Genomic DNA, 7,332 nt, shown 5'->3' on the forward strand with positions numbered 1-7,332 from the left:
TTCGATTTGCCATCTGATATTTATAACGCAACTCAACAATCCAGATCTACCACAGATCTGTTTAAAGAACTAGAAAAACGACTCCATCGCCAATTAAAACAGGAATGGGAGATCAAATCCCTAACTAATTATTTAGGGAGAGACGTCATCCCCAAAGGCCTTCTAATAATAAAGGAACCCGCTAGTGATCTATATAGCGATGAATTCTATACTGAATGGCAGACTTTCCTAAAAAATTCTAGTCTTAATACAAATGATCATACAAAGAAGGACTCGAGTATTAGAAGAAATAATTAGAGACATTGGAAATCTCAAATAAATAATTGTTAAATTACCCCAAGATGAGGAATATGTTAAATGGCAAGAGAGAATCTGTAGGAGTCTAGATGATTTAGGCTACTTTCACACTTGCGTTCAGAGCGGATCCGTCTGGTATCTGCACAGACGGATCCGCTCCTATAATGCAAGCAATGGTATCCGTTCAGAACGTAGTTTGTAGTCAGACTGATCCGTCCAGACTTTACATTGAAAGTCAATGGGGGACGGATCCGTTTGAAATTGCACCATATTGTGTCAATGTCAAACGGATCCGTCCCCATTGACTTACATTGTAAGTCTGGACGGATCCGTTTGGCTCCGCTTGGCTCCGCGCGGCCAGGCGGACACGAAAACGCAAGCAGCGTTCAGGTGTCCACCTGCTGAGCGGAACAGAGGCCAAACAGAGCCATACTGATGCATTCTAAGCGGATCCGCATCCACTCAGAATGCAATGGGGCTGTACGGATCCGTTCGGGGCCGCTTGCGAGAGCCTTCAAACGGAACTCACAAGCAGAACCCCGAACGCAAGTGTGAAAGTAGCCTTAGAAAGATAATAGAGAAAAAATCCCAAAAAATTAAATACAACAGAGATGAAAGAACGAATACCAATAATACTAAAAAAAGAACACCAGCCAAGCAATTAGATACCAGAGAGAGAACCATACATGAGAATAGAACATATAGTCTATTTTACAGTCTTTATATACCCAGCACATGTAGACTCACTTAAACTATATTTACATTTAGTCAAATGACTATTGGTTGCCTACTCTTGACATGTGCTTTGTGATTTTATTAGTCTGAACTTGCTTAAAATTTAACTTTTATTAGTTATTTTTAAATATTTTGTGAGTACCTAAATCCTAACCTACTAAATTTAAAACTATCAGCAGTCGACCTATAGTGTGCTGTGCTAGTGATTATTCATTTATGTTCTTAGCTATAGCAGGGCTATCTGTCTTTTCTATATGTGTCTCTATATATGCTCTCAGAGCTGTATTGATAGCACTTTGCTAGCTGTGCTGCTTGCTGCCTGGCTCTATGCTTACTGGCTTAATGTTTCAGCGTATTTTGCTACTTTGTAGCTATTGGCTGTGGATGCGCTACACTGGCTACACTCTGTTTGCTTTCATTGCCTATATTGCTGTCTATTTGATCGCTATTGGCGGCGCATTCGTTTATTAGCCTGCCTGACAGCTACTCAGTAGCTCGCACACATTCATGGGGTTGGCTGTTGTCTAAAACCTAATTACTGCCCCCCGACATGTTTCGCCATATACATGGCGTCTTCAGGGGACCAGGCAGTCTGCGCTGAGATCTGCAACGTTGGTTGTATTTATTACCTCCGGTTTGGGACGTCAATGACTTCTGGCCTATAAATTTAGCTCTCTTTAAATGTGTGGTTGTTACACTTAAATCCATTGGCTGTTTGCTTTGTGCTGACGTCAAAAATCGTGCGGTATTGCCGTAATCTCGCGCATGTCATAGCACTTAGATCTATTAGATGATCGCTCTTGCAATTTCTAGCCTGTTGAATCCTCATAGTGATTTTATTTTCTTGCGCATGTCTCTACACTTGGGATTTTATTGTCTGAGCGGATCAGTTAGGTAACTTGCAGGTATTTCGAATTATCAGTGACTTTTTTTCGGGTGGCATGTTTGCTAATTGGCCTTTATTATTCTAGATGTTTGCATATTCTTGTTTGTAGCGATTCTGCACATATTTGAGATGCAGGGCTACTACTTATTAGAATTGTTGTCTCTCACATCTTTTTTTTAATTTTTTTTAAAAAGGAAGAAATTATACTATACTAGTTGTCCAGAATTTTTGTTTCTGTTTAATATCCATATATATTTATTTATTTATTTAGGGATTTTAATAATTATTCTAACTAATATTGTTATCTATGTGAATTATTTAATATCACTAATATTCATATATTTTTCCTTTTTATTTTTTATTGATATTTTGCCTTTTTTCTCTCATTTTGCCTGCAGATTGATTCTTGTTACCGGATCTATTGGGAGGTAATGATACATTTATATATTTTTCATGATCTTATGATTTTTTATTTTTTACCATGCTAAGTTTTTGCTGTTTCTCATTTTTTTTTAGAACATTTTTCTAAGAGGTCATTTTGGATTCATTTATGTATTTTAGAATTTTTTGTTATACTTTCTTTGCTATTAAATTTTACAGGAATGATGCATATGTGAAACCTTCATTGAGGCCTAAAGGTGAAAGGCTTCTGAGCCTATATATCCAGCGAGTTTCCTCTTGCTGTAGTTTTCTGTCTATGTTCCCTTGTCTGGGGCCTGGTTTAATTTTAGTTATCCCCCATATTTTGAGGTTGTCACTTTTTCCGTTGTGTTCTGCTAGTATATGTCTTGATAAGGTGGTATCTGTTTTTAAATTAATGTCGCTGAGATGTTTTGATATTCGTCTCCGGAGCTCTTGTAAAGTTTTGCCTACATAAATTTTGGGGCAGCTGCATTGGATCGCATATACTACCCCAGTTGTTTTACAATTGATGTATTGGGCGATTTAATATTTTTTCTGCTCTACCGGATTGACGAATTCTTTGCAAATTTGCATTTTGCTGCAAAATTGGCAGTTGCCACATGGGTAGGACCCTTTGGTAGTTAGCCATGTGGTTTTTTCTACTGCTGGAGAGTTCCACTGAAAATGGCTATGTACTAGCTGTTCTCTGAGATTTTGTCCTCTTCGGTATGTTATTGAAGGATATTTTGTTATTACACTCTCAATATCCTGATCTAATCTTAGGATGTTCCAATATTTACTAAGGATCTTGCTTACTTTTTGATGTTTTATGTCATACGTACCTATGCAGCGCACAATTTTTTGCGTGCTCGTTGTTTTTCGGTCCGATAGAAGATTATGTCTATCTGTTTCCTTTGCCTTCCTATAGGCTTTGTGTAAGACTTTTTTGGGGTATCCTCGTTCAAGGAATTTTTGATATAAAGCTTTGCTTTCATGTTCAAATCCCTCTTCTGTAGAACAATTCCTTCTGGCTTTTACATACTGACCCACTGGAATACCTTTTTTTAGAGGTGTTGGATGGTAACTTGTCCAGTGGAGAAGACTGTTACTTGACATGGGCTTTCTATATATTTCTGTTGTTATGATGCCATCTTCTGATAGACTAAGGGCTAAATCCAGAAAGTTGAGTCTGCTTTGGTGAATTTCTCCAGTGAATTTCAATCCTATTCTATTTGTATTGAGGATTTTAGTGAATTAATTGAATTCTACTTCAGTGCCTTCCCATAAAATTATAACGTCATCAATATAACGGCCCCAATAAGTGATGTATTTGGTGAATTGGTTGTGTGCTTCTGTAAATACTACTCTATCCTCCCACCATCCTAAAAACAAATTAGCAAAATTTGGTGCGCATTTCGTACCTATAGCGGTACCGGTGATCTACAAATAATATTCAACGTCAAAAATGAAATAATTGTGAGTGAGTAAAAATTGTAAAAGTGATAGAACAAACTCGTTGTGTTCTTTAAACTGGGTGCCCTTTGTGTCTAAATAATATTTTACTGCGTCAAGGCCTTTGGAGTGCTGTATACTTGTATATAGTGCCTCAACGTCCAGGCTTACTAGGTATGTGCCTTTTTCAACTTGTATAGTTTGTAATTTGGTCAACACATCTTTCGTGTCTTTCAGGTATGACGTTAGACTGGGGACAAATGGGGATATCACCTCATCGACATAGCCACTAATCCCCTCACATAGGCTCTCGTTCCCGGATACTATAGGTCTTCCTGGGACCGGATGTCTTTTTTTGTGGATCTTAGGAATTGCATAGAATGTTGCAAGTACTGGATTCGGTTTGTACATGACTTTAAGCTCTTCTTTTGTAATCAAATTATTTTCTTTTGCTTGATGTAGAATCTTCTTAAGTGCCTGTACATATTGAATTGTAGGATTAGTTTGTAATTTTTTATACGTATTGGTGTCTTTTAATAGGTCCATAACCATTCTTTTATATTCTGGTTTCTCCATTATAACTATGTTGCCCCCTTTGTCTGAAGGTTTAATCTCTAGATTTTTACTTTCTATCAATTCCTGTAAGGCCTTTTTTTCTTTTTTAGTTAAATTACTGCCAATTTGTGACTTCTTTCCTTTGATTTGTTGTAATTCAATGGTCACTACATCTACAAAGGTTTTGATGTTATTGTATTTAGTAAAAGGTGGTGTAAACTTAGACTGGGGGGTCATAGTGGAGAACGGTGGTTTTGGGGCCTGAATTGCCCCAAGATGTTCCTTATGCAATTCTTCCAGAATCTTAATTGCTTCTTGCTTCTTCTTCTTCTTTTGCCCTATTTTTAAACTCTTTATGTAATGCTAGTTTCCTTGCAAATAGGTTTATATCTTTTACCCACGTGAAGCAATCAAAGTAAGGTGCTGGTACATATGAGAGACCTTTTTGTATAAGTTTTTCATGTTCCGAATCTAGAATGATGTTTGATAGATTAATAACTTGCATTTCTGTTTTTTTTATTATTTTATTTAGGGGAGATGCTACGTCTTTGGCTGATATCCCCACTTGTCCCGGTCCTTCTGGTGTGTCCCTGATGCTAAAAAAGAAGACGAAGAAACTGAAGATGGAGAGGGTAAGTGTGGAGCTGAATTTGATGTTCCTATTGGAGCTTGCGTTGCTGCAAATGGGAAGGATGGAATTGAGGAGAAAAGTGTAGGGACTATTTCCGTAGTTTTTCCCCCACTTGTGACTGGTTCTCTCTCTACATTCTGTGCTATTTGTCCTCCGGGCCTGTTTTGTATATTTCCTGCCCATTTTGTTGCGCTGTTGTAGTTATGCTTTTTTTGATACTGTCCAAATTTATTTTTTGCTTTTCTCTTTATGCCTGGTTTGGAGGTATTGGACCCTGAGTCAGATTCTGAAATTTCAGATTCTGAAATGTCAGTGTACAGAATTGGTTTGCGGTAGTTGAAATTTCCGCTTCTATAACTGATATTCTTTTTAGTATATATATTTCCTGACTCGAAGTCTTTCCTATCTCGATTGTATTTACGATGCTTTCTCTCTTTAATCTCTCCTTGTAAACTTTCTATATTTCTTTGTAAATTAGTTTCTAACTGAGTATATTCAGGATGAGCTTGAAATATTTTGATGTCAACTACTTCTTTTTCTAATTGCTGAGAGATTTTTAGCATATGCTTCTGTTCATAGTCTAGCAAGTACATTTGCATGCGTAATGAGTTTTCTGTCAATAGGCTTTCCCACCCCTATATAATCTCAGGACAGGGGCGTAGCTATAGGGGGTGCAGAGGTAGCAGTCGCTACCGGGCCCAGGAGCCTGAGGGGGCCCAAAGACCCTTGTGCTGCATAAGAAGACACACAAAGCACTGAGGGAAGGGGGGCCCAAGCCTAACTCTTGCACCAGGGCCCATGAGCCTTTAGCTACGCCCCTGTCTCAGGATCATCTTGGTGTGAATTCGGTGTTATATTTATGCGTATGCCTCTATATACAATCTTCTGTTGTATATATGTATCTAGGCTTCTTACTTCTCAAATTGCTCGCACATAGCTCTTATAGGTTTTATTAAGTTCCTTGAACGCTTGATTTATATCTAGAACATTGATCGGTAGATTCTCAGTTGAGAACACTTGGTTGGCCTCTGATAATGATATTTGTGTAGAGGGGTGACTAGACAGAAAACCGGCCATGCTCTAGATGGTTTCAGATATCTATTAGACTCCTGTATATTGTTGGGTATTTTTTATTTGGGGTTTTCCCCATCTTTTATATCTATTTTATCGCCCAATACATCAATTGTAAAACAACTGGGGTAGTATATGCGATCCAATGCAGCTGCCCCAAAATTTATGTAGGCAAAACTATACAAGAGCTCCGGAGACGAATATCAAAACATCTCAGCGACATTAATTTAAAAACAGATACCACCTTATCAAGACATATACTAGCAGAACACAACGGAAAAAGTGACAACCTCAAAATTTGGGGGATAACTAAAATTAAACCAGGCCCCAGACAAGGGAACATAGACAGAAAACTACAGCAAGAGGAAACTCGCTGGATATATAGGCTCAGAAGCCTTTCACCTTTAGGCCTCAATGAAGGTTTCACATATGCATCATTCCTGTAAAATTTAATAGCAAAGAAAGTATAACAAAAAATTCTAAAATACATAAATGAATCCAAAATGACCTCTTAGAAAAATTTTCTAAAAATACTGAGAAACGGCAAAAACTTAGCATGGTAAAAAATAAAAAATCATAAGATCATGAAAAATATATAAATTTATCATTACCTCCCAATAGATCCGGTAACAAGAATCAATCTGCAGGCAAAATGAGAGAAAAAAGGCAAAATATCAATAAAAAATAAAAAGGAAAAATATATGAATATTAGTGATAATAAATAATTCACATAGATAACAATATTAGTTAGAATAATTATTAAAATCCCTAAATAAATAAATATATATGGATATTAAACAGAAACAAAAATTCTGGACAACTAGTATAGTATAATTTCTTCCTTTTTAAAAAAAATAAAAAAAAGATGTGAGAGACAACAATTCTAATAAGTAGTAGCCCTGCATCTCAAATATGTGCAGAATCGCTACAAACAAGAATATGCAAACATCTAGAATAATAAAGGCCAATTAGCAAACATGCCACCCGAAAAAAAGTCACTGATAATTCAAAATACCTGCAAGTTACCTAACTGATCCGCTCAGACAATAAAATCCCAAGTGTAGAGACATGCGCAAGAAAATAAAATCACTATGAGGATTCAACAGGCTAGAAATTGCAAGAGCGATCAGCTAATAGATCTAAGTGCTATGACATGCGCGAGATTACGGCAATACCGCGCGATTTTTTACGTCAGCACAAAGCAAACTAAAACAGCCAATGGATTTAAGTGTAACAACCACACATTTAAAGAGAGCTAAATTTATAGGCCAGAAGTCATTGACGTCCCAAACCGGAGGTAATA

General features: G+C 37.0%; 1 long non-coding RNA gene across 1 annotated transcript; it reads left to right on the forward strand.

Moving 5' to 3' along the window:
• The first annotated feature begins 1,807 nt into the window (after positions 1-1,807).
• On the forward strand, positions 1,808-5,103 carry LOC122930940. Its single transcript, XR_006388194.1, has 4 exons — positions 1,808-1,937; positions 2,317-2,346; positions 4,010-4,173; positions 4,860-5,103. It is a non-coding gene; the product is annotated as an uncharacterized LOC122930940 (long non-coding RNA).
• The last annotated feature ends 2,229 nt before the right edge of the window (positions 5,104-7,332 follow it).

This window comes from Bufo gargarizans, chromosome 3 (genome assembly GCF_014858855.1).
Source record: "Bufo gargarizans isolate SCDJY-AF-19 chromosome 3, ASM1485885v1, whole genome shotgun sequence".
Classification (NCBI taxonomy): domain Eukaryota; kingdom Metazoa; phylum Chordata; class Amphibia; order Anura; family Bufonidae; genus Bufo; species Bufo gargarizans.